The sequence below is a fragment of the Anabrus simplex genome, chromosome 1, assembly GCF_040414725.1.
Source record: "Anabrus simplex isolate iqAnaSimp1 chromosome 1, ASM4041472v1, whole genome shotgun sequence".
In the NCBI taxonomy this organism is placed as follows: Eukaryota; Metazoa; Arthropoda; class Insecta; order Orthoptera; family Tettigoniidae; genus Anabrus; species Anabrus simplex.
In genome coordinates this window covers 681,975,543-681,990,705 of record NC_090265.1, presented here as the reverse complement: position 1 = coordinate 681,990,705, position 15,163 = coordinate 681,975,543, and positions in this window count along the sequence as shown.

Sequence of the window (15,163 nt, the reverse complement as noted above, 5' to 3'; positions counted from 1 at the left end):
ATTCACATCAAAGACTCACTATTTTCGAAAACCACATTAAAAAGCCCCTGTGCAGAAGTAATCGAAGAACACAATGGAATGAATGATAAAAATAATTAAATTAAAAATAGATTTACAAAAAATGTGGTATGAATATAAATTAAAGAATTGCAAAAACCTAAAATAAACATGGTATGTAGTCAATGAAATGTTAAATAGGAAGCCTGGACATAAATATGAAATCAGCCATCTGGTGGTAAATGATGTCAACGTTACAAACACAGAGGATATATGTATTAATATAAATGAACGATATCTTAACGTAACTGAAAATACGAGAAAAGGCCTTTCTGATGATGAGAAAGTTCATGACTGCACAACAGCTGAAAGTCAAACTAATAGTATTTTCATGCCTCCAACTGATGAATGTGAAGTGCTCAAAATTATGACTTCTGTAAAGCATAAATATAATTTAACCGAAAATAAAATAAGCAATGCCATGTTAAAAACCTGTGTTGAAAGTTTAGTGCCATATATTGTAGAAATTATTAACCGTCGAATTCTCAGTGGAGAAATACCCCAATTACTCAAATGTGCCAGAATTGTATCTATATTTAAATCAGAAGATAATACAGATCCATCCACTTACAGGCCAGTTAGTATATTATCTGCCATTGGAAAACTCATAGAAACGGTAGTAAAAATTATATTGTTAAATTTTCTATATAAAACTAATAACTTTTCCGATAATCAATATGAATTTTTTCCTAGATAGATAAACTTATAATGCCATATAATGCCATGTAATGACTAATAATAATAAAAGTTCTAAGCAACAAAAAAGACGGGAGTAACGCAGGGCTCGGTACTCGGTCCTGTTCTATTGTTGAATTATATTAATGACATAGAATCTTTAACACTAATGGGAAAATGTAAATTATTTGCCGTTGATATCTTAATATCTCATAAAGGGCTAAAGAAACACAAATTATGGAAGATATAAATTGTGACTTGAGCAAGTTATCAGACTGGGCTTTATCTCAAAAAATCATCATAAATGTGACTAAAACAAAATACTTAATCTTTCATAAAACAGCCCATAAAATCACGGCGGATAACATTGTTACCATAAAGAAGCAAGTAATAGAGAGAATCAACGCAGCTATGTGTCTTGGTATAGTATTAGACTCAACACTTTCCTGGAAAAACCATATTGATTATGTAATCAGGAAAATTACACCTTTGATAGGAATAATACACAGAGTAAGATACAGTAATTTCTCTCACCAACAATTGAAGTGTGTTTATTATGCAATGATCCACCCACATCTAACTTACATAAGCTTCATTTGGAGAATATGAAGGAAATATTATGTTAATAATTTGGAAATACTACCAAAGAAAGAGCCATCAAAATCATGTACGGATTCTCCTTCCTCAAACGTCACAAGAAGTTTTTCAGAGTCAAATATTCTGCCATTCCATAAGCAAGTTGCATTTTCATCATCAGTCTTTATTCATAAGGTAGACATGAAATCATCTCACTCTGCTGTTAACTTCTCTCATTTTAGTGAAATCCATAGATATGAAACTAGAGGTTCATTAAGGATATATCCCTCTCACTCCAATTCAGTAAAGTATGGAGTGAATGACATAGAATCATCAATGTTTAGGGAATATAATGTATTACCTCCTGTTATAAAGTACTCTAAATCGGTTAAATGTTTTAAGAAAAAACTGAAGGAATATTACTCTCATACAGATATCATTATTTACTGAACCCTTGAACTTACCATTCCATCGTTGGTCGGCCACGGCTGCTACAGTAGAACAATCTAGAACTCTTAAATCATGGGTCGTTGCGGGAATAAATTCGGTCACGATCTTAACCAAACGATGGGGTTCAGAAGAGAGCCTAACTACTTGAAATGAGGAGCAAAATGTGCTTACTAACTTTTATTAAATTGAAATAGCACGATAACATTATTAACAATATGCATTCTTGAAATAAAAAATTATGAATTATTGATTTTTGAATGTTTCAAACACAGTCACATTACATCGCGTTGATTTCTTTCTTACAATATCGAATAGTTGCTTCGGAGAAGTTAATATATTAGTGGACAGCGAAACTGAAAAACTGAAAAAGGGAAGACCTGAAAACCGGGCACCTATTATTCCAAACGAGAACTGAGAGTTAATCCACACGATCCGTGGAAAATCTGACTTTCAACAAGTAGAACGCCTGATTTTCTCTCAATTAAGGTTATCCACCAGTCGAATACCCTTTACGGATACGGAACACCCGCCGAATGGACCCTTAATCGAACCAAACTGACTATCAGTTGCTTTGGATAGATTGCGAAATATTATGGGAAAGCATGGTGTTCACTACGAGTTAACAGCATCATTCACAATTGAAATAAAATTCCACCATGTATTTGTCATACATGACACCCTTAAGTGATAAGGTAATCCCGATGCTAAATGTGCATCACCCAAAACAGCTGTTCGGAAGGAACCAACAACAACATGATCCGTGAGGATCTTACGTTATGTCGTTCTAAAGGAACAAAACTGCGAAATGCAGGAAACACTTATTCATCATGCATTTAGAAGAAATGCCAAACACTGAAGTTAATTAAAAGTGGAAAGTCACTTGAAAAGTATTATTATCGAACCGATTTTCAGGTTAGAAATGGGTTTGTTATGCTTAATAAAATTACCAGTTCACGTTAAAAATTACTACAACTTTAAGGAATTCTTTCCCTTGAAAAACAATGTCTACCAGTACAGATCTATCTATTTATTGTCTGTCCCAACACACTACTTATAAAGTGATTACTTAATTAAATTCAACTATGAATAAAATGAAAGTACGACAAGATTGAAAATAAAATATTGTTACTGGCTGACAAATCGAAACCGCATTCGCAACTCAAGTCTCACACTAATACGCTGAGTGTCAATATGCACACTATCAAACGAAACGGACGTCAAAACGAGAAAACAATAAAGTCCGTAAAATAAATTAACATATCGAAGTCATTAAATCTCAACACGCACGGAGAATTACAGTAAAGATATTTAATCTAGATCAGGTCGATATCCAACATTTGGGCAACCCTCAGTCGCCGATAGCGGTCCCGTTATCTCAAGGACAGCTACGCACTGACCCTCTTCATAATTTATATTTTACTGTAGATGCTACCTTCGTCCAGGCCACTTCAAAAAAAACAAACAAAAGAAACATCTAATCTGAGACTTGAGTGTGTACAGCTGACATCCCAGACCTATCGTCGGGCTCACTTGAAATCTGTACATCCTAACACTAATCTCTATGTACATGATACCTTCCAAATTCTATCGTCGGGCGTGAACTAGGACGTCTCATCATCAGTGACTCCAAGGACAACATGTGACATCCTAAATCTATCGTCGGGCGTCAAAGTGGGTCGTACTACGCATCCCTTAACATATCAGGCGAACTAGCAATTTCAAACAAACTCTGACATTCAATACTAAACCTGGTCCGACTAATAACACACGGCGGAACAACGTCTCTTACTATCAAACGAATGCAAGTCGAAAAATACAGTAAGTTTCTACCTCGTTACAATACGTGAACTCGAAAATAAATATACGTGACGAACAATTCTCCACCTCAAACACAATCTCAGCCTGTGCACTGAAGTTTAGGGAAGCAATGATAATTCCCAACACACGTTTACCATTTAGTGGAAGCCTTCAAAATAATAATCATCACTACCGCATTCGAAACTCTCACAAATCGCCTATCGTCAATTCAACTATTTATATCAATGACATATCCAGTGAAAAAATTCAATACAACACCAACCGTGTGTCTAAAGTGCTCTTTTATCCTTGAGGTCGCATTATCTTAATATTCATACGGGCTTTACATAACAAATCACTGGACGTTTACTACCAAGATTTTAACCTTTTACTAGAGTCGTTTTCACTTGGGATCTTACTAGAAATCTACGGAGCTTCACACAGTAGTCGTCTCAAATTTCGGAGTGGTAGCGGAAAACAATACAGCCTGCCTCAATACAGCCTGTTCCTAAATACTTCCTCTGCAAAATATAGCTGTCTCAAACTCATTCTCCTCGCTTTATTCCAGCGGTGTCACTTAAAATCCAGGCTTCATTTCATCTTATAAATTCGTCGCTCTCAATCCCTTTCTCTTATATTTCCAAGACCCTTTTTCATAATTCAATCCCCTGGTGAAAACAACAACCACTATAAAACACATCTCTTACTTTACTGTTATTACGACTTTCGGACCTCGAGAATCCAAAAACACACCGCGATTTTTCGTATCATTGATATACACGATGTCTCGAAATTTTACATCCCATGAATAAATGTAACTCTACCGAATTTCACTGAAATTATCTAAATATGCCTGCAATCCTTGTAAAAATATACTGGTTAAATGCACTTTTAACATAGAAAAATTTCTTTATCCCGCGGTAGACATTATTATTATTATTATTATTATTATTATTATTATTATTATTATTATTATTATTATTATTATTATTATTATCGACAAACATTTCCGAATTCAACTGATATTTGAAATTTAGATATTCGCCACGACTAATTTACCCTTATAACTTCCCAAAATTTCCACGCTTGGACCATATCTCAACGAACATTAACACCAAATTTTAAACGTCGCATTTTACAGTTTCTTGACGTGAAATTTACACACTGAAATTTTTACACGCTGACCAAAAATTATAACACCTTTCGCCTGATAATTACGAATATCAACCCGACAATCATCTTCAAAAATTTGTTGGGACAGAACAATAAAACTAACTACAACATAATACAAATATAGACAGACCTGCACAATGGCGCCATTCCCAGTATTCTGGTTACATCGTCGCCAGCTGACCTCGTGCTTAGCCGTACATTTTCACAAATAACATTATCACTTCCAACACCTCACTCTTACAAACACTACCCTTCTCACACACGATATTAAAATTACCACACAAATCACGCACTTTTCTCTATAATTTGCACCACGAACTTTCCTCGTTCTGCAGTCCACTGCGACTGTCTGACTCGTTCCCAACGTTGTCTCTCTCTGTTACTCCAATAAAACAGGTGTTCAACAGATAAAGGGAGCAGAACTACTCTGAATAGCTTCCCCAACCCTCTTGCCACTTTCAAACGTACATGAGCTGATATAGTAAAGTCTGCTGTGTATATTTTAACAAACGCCTACACTTTCCTAGTTCGTCGGCAAACGTTCAGAACCTTTCCACTCACCTTCTCTTCTTAACCGAGTATGTGGACCTTAGCCACAGACATGTATTTAGTTACTTGTCGGTCAATCTGGCGCAAATTTCCAATGACGACGGGCGCAAGCTCCCGCGGCTTCTAGTTCCAGATCGACACTGCAAAATGTACGGTGGGGGGGTTTCTTTTATAATCTCAGGAGGGACGCTATCCCCACTATTAAGCTTGATTGTGTAATCTGCCAATTTTTCGTCCAATAGACCGATTTTGATGAGACTTGTCCCAGAATTCCAGACAGGCTTGGAATTATTTTAGATGTTAATCTTATAATTTTACCACACTCACAACAGGGGAAATAAATTATTTCTGCCCGTGCGTTTCGCGCATTTTCTTCATCCACTGACCTTGGCACGTGTAGCTGGTTCACTGATCTCACGCTAACATGTACTTAGGCTTAACTGCATTTATGTTTTTCCCTGGGGGCTCTGTCTTCACGTAGGCTTTACGAATAATTTAACTTATTTATTTCTTTGTTTGCTGTATTGCCAAAATCCCTCGTTGTATAGAATTCCATGAATTTAAAGAATTATCGGGCACTCGAGGTCCGCCGAGGTGTCACGGTATTTCACGAGCTTGCCGTGAGTGAGATCCTTCCCACGCGACATCGGGGCTCTTAGGAGCGCAACATGGCCGATCTCAAAAATAAAAGTAGCTTCTTGATAACAAATAAATATTGAGAGAAAAAAATTTTCTCACCGTAGAATTATGGGTTCAATATGCTTTATATAACTTAATTTAGTTACTACATGAATATATTGCCCATATTTAATAGCTTCCAGCCATGCAATATCTGAATACACTTCTGTAAAAATATGATGCTAACATGTTCAAACAACAACTATGTCTTAGTTATCGAAAAATGTACTTGTCACTTTACTGAAAAAGCTGTGGTACATGGAGTATAATTATTGTGTTGCCTTAAGAAAAGTGTGTACTCTACTGTCCCTATCACGAGCCAGAGGCTCGTGGGCATTTTTTTCCATCATTAAATAAATAAATAAATAAATAAATAAATAAATAAATAAATAAATATGTTTCCTCTGTGACATACTTTTCTCAACTCACGCTTTTTTCCGACCCCGACGGTATTAAGTTTGCGAGGCCTAGCGATTCTTTCATTTTTACGCTCTTCGTGGTCATTCACCAATACCCCATTTTTCGAAGGTTTGGATTTTATCTCTCTCTCTGATTAGTGTTAATAAAGGATGGTTGCCGAATTGTACTTCCTAGTAAAACAATAATCACCACCACCTACACTACTTGCGTATGATTTTGCTTCCGGGCATCAGTTTCCAAACTCTATTCCCAGCTTGTCCTCTTAGGTGGTGGTGCTAGTGGTGATTATTGTTTTAAAAGGAACTACATCTGGACAACCATCCTCTCTTAACACTAATCAAAACGAAAATTGGAAGAAGTCGGCATTTCGAAGATAGCGAAAGACCTCAAAGGGCTTGAACATGAAATACTTCCTAGGCCTAGCAATCCTAAAAGCGTCGTGAACTAAACAGAACAAGAAAAGACCAAGGGAGGTGGGATAGGAGAGATTAAAGTGATGGGCCTGGCACCAGTAAGTGGAAATAATGCCAGACTCAGCTAGAGAACCATAGTAGCTGATCCTACTGCCAAATTCTCAGCCGCTGGGGTCACTTTAATGCCTCTCTTTGGACAGAGAAATGTTTTTGCGTATTTTTTTTTATCCTGGGGGGTAGTGTGAGTTTTTCTGGCGAAAAGTTCGAGTTTCTATGGCTCATGGAATTCTCTTATCAATTCATGATTACATTGATTCTTATACCTTTCTTTGAATTTTTTTACATTGCACCGACACAGATAGGTTTTATGGCGACGATGGAATAGGAAAGGGCTAGGAGTGGGAAGGACGCGGCCGTGGCCTTAATTAAGGTACATTTTCCTGGTGTGAAAATAGGAAACCACGGAGAACCATTTTCAGGGCTGCCGACAGTGGGGTTAGAACCCACTATCTGCCGGATGCAAGCTCACTGCTGCACGCCTCTAACAGCACGGCCAACTCGTCCAGTGGACTTTTATATATACCTACCTTTACACATGCCTTCTACTTCCGTTCTTTTAAGTATCAAAGGCAAACCAAAGTCATCTCCGTACAGGCCATGAAGGCCCTTGGAGTGGTGGAAGGTAAAGGCTTCCACTATCCGTAACCTCGGCACTTGATGGGGTAGAGTGGTCAGCTCCACGTCCGGCCGCCTTTGCCCCCGGGAATTAACCTGGTACTCATTTTTGGTGTAGGTTGGGTAAACCTCAAGGCCATGCGCACCTCCGGAAGTGGAAATCTCTTTTCTTAAATTTTACGACTTCCCGACGGGGATTATAACCCACGTCATTCCAAGCGAACCGAGCACGCTTTTACCGCCTCGGCCGGGCAGCCCCTGTTCTTTTAGTATACGTTATAAAAATTACATAACTTAGACATTCCTGTAAATCGCAGAAGGATAGAAACTACTAATCTTGTGATTTTGCTGTGTTCTACTTTCTTAAGCTTGGATTTATCTCTGTTCGTTTAAAGATTTCTTGTTTGGTGCCACTGCTGAAGGCATTATCACTTAATAAGCCTTGCGTACTCCATTGTGCTGAATGGAGAGGGCCGCGCAGTTATCCTGAGGCAAGGAGATGTTCCAGAGAATGTTCTACCGTCAAGATTTAATGGATTGATGATCTACAGCCTGCTCAGAAATTACTCCTTCTCTAGTTCATAAATCTTATTCGTGGTAAAGTTGTAGTGGCAAATATCTTTTTGCACCAACTGTGCGGAATGAAACTGAAAATCCACAGCCTGTTTCCAGTCATTCTAGAGGATCAGGAATGGAATGGTTGAAGGCCCCGTCTAGGGTAGGAATTTTGGCGACTGCCGAAGCCTGTTGCACTACTCTGGGGCAATGATTAATGACTGACGGTTCAAGTGAAATGCTGTTGCAGAGTGTTACCGGAATGAAAGATGACAGGGAAAACCGGATTACCCGAAGAAAAACCTGTCCCACCTCCGCTTTGTCCAGCACAAATCTCACATGGAGTGACCGGGATATGAAGGACGGAAACCAGCGGTGATAGGCCAGCGCGCTGCCGCCTGAGCCACGGAGGCTCTAACTGTGCGAGATATTAATTACTAGAATTTGATTAATGTTACTTCGTGGGTATAGTCCAAAAAAGTGACCAAGTACAATCTTTTTTCTTAATCGTTATCCGGCCTATCAGATTAACAGTTTGCCTTTATATACCATTTATATATATATATATATGTGAGTCAACGGGTTGTTTCACTTAAGCACCACTAAGAGCGTTAATGCGAGTCAATTCAGAGTTTTACTTAAGCCCTTATAACTACATTCGGTGTAGAAATTTTTCAAAAAACAAACAAATGCCTGAGTGTATTGAAATAAGGGACACATTACAGAAATAAGTACGTAAATAAGTAAATTTTACTAGGATTGGAATCAGAAAAGGGAACGAGTAAAGAAACAAGGAATTTTAGGCATTTTTTCCCGAACTGCATTTAGGCCGCAAGTAATCTTTGAAATTTGTTTTCTTCGTTCGATAGAGCTAAGCAAGATTTACAACAGGTAACCTTTATGAGCCCTTTATACGTTCAACTTTCGGCACATTTGAGGAAATTGCTTAATTTTGTACGTTTTTCGTAGTATGGAGACCCCTACTTTGTCTGCATAGCATATTTTGAACATTAGATTTGGCAGAAATTGGCAAAAAGGAGATTAATTGTGTATCTGCCTAATAAAGGGTAAACCGAGCTCGATAGCTGCAGTCGCTTAAGTGCGGCCAGTATCCAGTATTCGGGAGATAGTAGGTTCGAACCCCACTGTCGGCAGCCCTGAAAATGGTTTTCCGTGGTTTCCCATTTTCACACCAGGCAAATGCTGGGGCTGTACCTTAATTAAGGCCACGGCCGCTTCCTTCCCACTCCTAGCTCTTTCCTGTCCCATCGTCGCCATAAGACCTATCTGTGTCGGTGCGACGTAAAGCAACTAGCAAAAAAAGTAAATAAAGGGTAAAATATACCTAAATAAACTCAGAAATTAGTATCTCCATCAATAGACTAGGTTTAATATATTTCTATTCTGACCAAGCCACTTAGGTCATCTTTACATGTGAAATTCATCAGTTATAAATATGTAGCCGGTCTCAAATGAAGTGTTGAGGTTGGCATCCATGACTTGTAATGAGCTGTTAGTACGCTTGTCTGAGAGCCTGTTTGGATATGTTGTGTTTGAAACAACGTTAAAAGTAATTGTATTTTGATTAGTATAATGTACGGTGTCCGCCTCTGTGGTGTACTGGTTAGTGTGATTAGCTGCCACCCCCGGAGGCCCAGGTTCGATTCCCGGCCCTGCCACGAAATTTGAAAAGTGGTACGAGGGCTGGAACGGGGTCCACTCAGCCTCGGGAGGTCAAATGAGTAGAGGTGGGTTCGATTCTCACCTCAGCCATCCTGGAAGTGGTTTTCCGTGATTTCCCACTTCACCTCAAGGCAAATGCCGGGATGGTACCTAACTTAAGGCCACGGCCGCTTCCTTCCCTCTTCCTTGTCTATCCCTTCCAATCTTCCCATCCTCCCGCAATGCCCCTGTTCAGCATAGCAGGTGAAGACGCCTGGGCGAGGTACTGTTCATCCTCGTTAGTTGTATCCCCGACCCAGAGTCTGAAGCTCCATCACACGGCCTTTGAGGCGGTAGAGGTGGGATCCCTCGCTGAATCCGAGGGAAAACTAACCCTGTAGTGTAAGCAGATTAAGAAAGAAAAGAAAGACATTGTACGATAAATTTCAGAAGATAATCTTAAGGAGAATTTTATTTTTATAATTTATGTTTATTTAAACTTAAGTAAACTTATATTATTCAGCTGTGTTATGTCTTATCTCTTGTTTTAGTAATAAACTCCTGTTCTGAATTATAGCACTATTATTGTAAAGTTAACACATAGAAAATTGGACTAAATACGAAAATATCTATGCAAATATATTATTTTTCTCAATTGTATTATTAAATGAATTTATTCAAACACCATAATTTCTTTTGTTTAGTAAGCACAAGTCACATTACTTAAAAAATCTACTGCTGACCAAGTCGTTACCTACGCTCTCATTATTAAACCAACGTCGTACGCAAAGTTTTTAACGTAGCCTTGCGTTCCTCGACAAGGGATACAAGGGAACAAAATGTTAATTTTTGCTAAAAAAATTGCAAATCTAAAACCTAGTTTTCATGAAATGGAGCTTCAAAATAAGGCAACATTTGTGCTAATATGTGACGTCACACGCATCCTCTGTTATATGACGGTGCTGTGTTGACTCGCGTAGTTAGGTGTAGTGAATACATCGTGTAAAAATAACAAATTTAATAATGGAAAAGATTTGATTAAGACACCACAAAAACGTGCAAAAGAAAGATTTGAATCGAGAATAGTGAATGAGGAAGGAATAAAAGAAATGAAAGGAAAAGAGCGTAATAGGCGTTACTATGAGAAATCGGAACAGCGAAAACAATTTACTTAAAAGAAAATGAATGTGCATCTACATCAAGTGCGACTTTGTTAGAAGTCAAGAAATTTGAACCAGTGGATTTCAAAATTCCACAATTGGATGTGATTGAAGAAACTGCTCGTGAACAACGTTGGAATCGCAATGATGTATCATGCAGCAAGTATCCCAGCACATTGAGGAATTTTTATTTCAGTCTTCAAAAATATATTACAGAAAATGTATAAACTGATGAATTAGAAAAAAGTATTTAAGACCTGATATTCCGCATTTTGCGGAAATTTCAAATGCATTTCATTAAGGAATCCATTATTTGAATAGGCTACTTTTTGCAGTATACCCACGATTTATTACAAGTGTGTTTTGCTCAATTTAAGCAATGATTTTACATTTGTGATACCTAGATAGGCATATTCAGGAAGTGGAGATAGTATTTACTCATGTACTGGCTGCTTCAGTTACATACAGCTCACTAGATGGGTGGTTTACCTAAGAAATTTTGTTGTGGAGCCTGAAACTGCTACACGCAGCAACGGAAAGGTAGACTTGTTTTGTGTCGGAGGGGCTGCAGACTAACAGGGAACTCAAGTTACTGAAATGCCAGGATACAAGCAAGGATGTCGCACGAACATTTGACTTAGCTAAGTGTAAGGTAGGGAGTCCCCTTAGCAGATATGGACTTGTAGAAATTCAGGAATATTATGGACAAGGCTAGAAATTGGTATGTATGTAGGTATTGCACCCATATCCCGAACTGATATAGAAAGTGTAATCATTTCAATCAATATCTAGTTGAAAACATAATCCGGAGCAGCAAAATTCACTCCAAGGTCGGCATTTGTAGCTCAAATAAATTTTGGGTCAGAAGTCTTAATCCTAGTAGTCATATTTAAAGCACATAGCAGGAAGCTCGCAAATGGACAGCACTTGTAGAGATCCCTCAAATAAAACTGAGATGTCGACGGCTACCATTTCTGTTACTGTTTTTACGGAAAACCGGATGTCGAGAACAATATAGACACTCCCAGTCGCTTGAAAAAGGCAAAGAAGAAGACGGGGAAAAAATTGAAGTAAGGGGTGAAGCGATACCTGACACCCCTTTTCATCTTTGGTTTCTCGCAAGCGGAAGAACGTCAAAGCCCCGCAGGTAAAGTTAAGCCAATCAAAACGCTCAAATTTACTAGTTTAAAACCAGCACCTGAGATAATTCAGTAAATCTTAGACGTGTGGATAAAGTTAAAGAAGAAACAGTGTGCTCCAGGAAGCAGGATAAAATGTCATATTTTCTGTACAATTTATATTATTTATAATACTTTTTACAGTTATATTTGAGAAAGTGAGTAGCAGTAACGCAGTGTGCCACGCTGAGCACCATGTTTTGCTGAAATACACCAAACTACAGTGCATACTCAAGAAAATATAGTACTACCCACGCCGGTTAACTAAGCACTATACGATCGATTTCCGATGCCAAGTTCATCAGTGAATAAGCACGAATATTGTGAGTTCATAAGTACCAGTGGTGGAAATGATACGACGCGTGACATAGAAATGAATTCTGCTAAGAAGATCCATCCCCACAGCAGAGGAATAGAAATTGTACGAACCCGCAGCGGTTAGGAAGGAGGACCCCGTAGTATTCACGCAACTACAAAAGAGACCCGGCCAGCGTCACTCTCAATATGTCCTTAGTTCTCAATGTCAGTTCGTCCGTGTTACTTGTCACCTGTCAACGTTTCGAGTGAGTAAGTTAATTCAACACTTTGAGTTTTTGTGTGTCAAGCTCAGAGTCTCAGTGCATAACGAGTTGAAGAATTCCTTCAGAATAATAGATTCCAGTGGGGAGATAAACAATCTAACTTCAACATGTTAGTAAATCCACGTCTTGCCGTATAAACTATATCATTTGCAGACGCAATAGCAATTCTAATATTCAGTACACCTGAGGTAAATACACCCCAGTTAATTTGAGAGGAACCGAGGAGAGGAGCTGAGCATTGGTTAACGGGGCAAACAATGTGTAGTAGTCATTTTGCAGAGGGACTGGTGGCTGAAAGGGTAAGAATGAGTGCAGTCACCGAGCAGCTCATTCAGGCCAGTTCAAATTCCGAGAATAGCAGGGTGATCGAACTTCAAAGATAAACGATGCCAGGCGACCTAGCAAGAAGGGAGCGCCTCTAATCCGGTCCGACTGGCCTCTACTTTGGGGAAAGTACTTCAAATCCCAGCTGATTGGTTGCGAAGGAATGTGACCAAGAGTTTGTTTGTGGAAGCAGTATTAACGTCCGAGTGTATAGGCAATCATTGACCGTAATAAGTGATATTCTAGTATAAGATAAATTGTGTAATTAGAAAATAAGTTCGTCAAGATGGTGTTTCATGTGTGACGAAGTGTACTTGAAGACGGCAATCATGTCTGGATACGTCGGTTTTATTGCGATGTCCAGTATCTCTGCCATCATGTGCTGAAGAAGCAGTACAGCCTGATGGACTTCAGGTAAAATGACCGGCAATCTTAAAATGAATAAGCGAACAAAAGTCCAAGATGTTGTATATTTTAATAATGTAAATAATACTTCTTTTTGAAGAAGCGAGTTTGTCGAAGGTACATGTCAGTAGCATAATTTGCACTCAATGTTAGTCAAGTAATGATAATAACGCAGTCGTCACCTTGTAAATAGTTTCTGCCATTCACGCACAATGAGAGTAATCATGTTATTGAATTTGAGATTAACGAGTTGGCCAGCAGTGACTCGAATTTAAGTACGGCACAGATTTAAACTTATATTTCATGGAAGAATTTTCTTACGTAACATCTTCAATGACAGTAAAATTAGAGAATTTTCATTCTGATGGATTAATAATAATAATAGTAATCATAATAATAAATACGTGTGAAATTGAGATAACCCATTTTAAGTAAACTTAATTATTGATTAAATTAAAAGTCGTGGATAAACGAGGATCAGGAACGTTAGTTGCCAGTAACCATCAATGCAATGTAGGAATAAATATGTTTGCGTAGGGGAATTATAATAATAACTCGCGGAGGAATTTTTATGAGGGTTTTGAAAGTCTTCATGATAAACTATCCCGCTAGTTATGACTTTTTATCTTCATTGTTACATATTTTACGGGACCATAAGTAGCGTAAGTCCTTGAAACCACTTGAAATTGTTTTAGAATGAAAGTAAAAGAGCCATTGTGGCTATTCTAAAAGCGATGGGTTAGTTGTGGAAGATCGTTGAACATTGATTGGTCCATTATGACGGAGACTTACAAGCATTTATTTTAAATTTATCCTGACAGTAAAAGAAGAGATATTTTCTATGCCAGCGGATAAGCTGAGAAATGAATTATAAAAAGATGATAGAAGAGTATAAGAAATGTGCGAATCTCTGTGTATAAAAAAAGGAACAATAATTTGTATGTTTAGGAACATGAATATTATTTGAAGTCCACTGTGATATAAATAAAGGTAAAAGGAGAGGTAACGAAGTAAGAAAGTGCTCACTACAGTGATAAAAGGACCTAGTTATGAAAGAAAAACCAATGCACCAACCATAGGGCATCTACTTATATAACGTTTATAGAAGGCTCGCTGACCCTTGCAGTTGAGCTAAGATCATTTTAACGAAAAATAATATCAAATGGTTTTCATCAGGATTTTTTTAAGGGAGAGGATGTAGCAAGTATAAATATGTTTTGATTTTTATGTCAACGTCACCCGAGGGGTTTTCATGTTTCATGTTTTGAGTTGATAAGTGTACCTACTTTATTCTGTTATGAGAGCTCATTTAATTTGTTGTATGTCAGGAGACATTCATGAATAATCCACTTCAAGGTCATGGTCGACTCTGATTTCAATGATAAAAAATCCAAAGGCATCGAAATTAACACGCGTCATAGAAATCAGTAAATAAACTGTTGAGCATTTTTGTGTTTTAAATAACCAAGTGCGTGAATCGGCGTGTATATGAATTAGTGTAGGATATTAGTATAGATCTCTTTTTGTTTCAGCGGTGTTTCCATTTGATTGTTTTATTTAGCACAGGTGGTGATTGACTGCGGATGTAAATGTAGACAGATTTTCTTTTCATTAAGATGAGAGAATTTCTGCTGTAGTTTGAATAAAGTCAGGTTCATGACAGCTCGCGCCAATTCAACTAGACAGCATCTTAGATACACTTCTTGCTTACATTTCAGCAACAAACATAATTAGAAACGTCACTGAGCAGTACACCCATCAGTTATAAATTTTCTCGTGTAGAAAAATCCAGACAAGTTTGATCAAGATATTATAAATGTGTGTTATGTATTTTT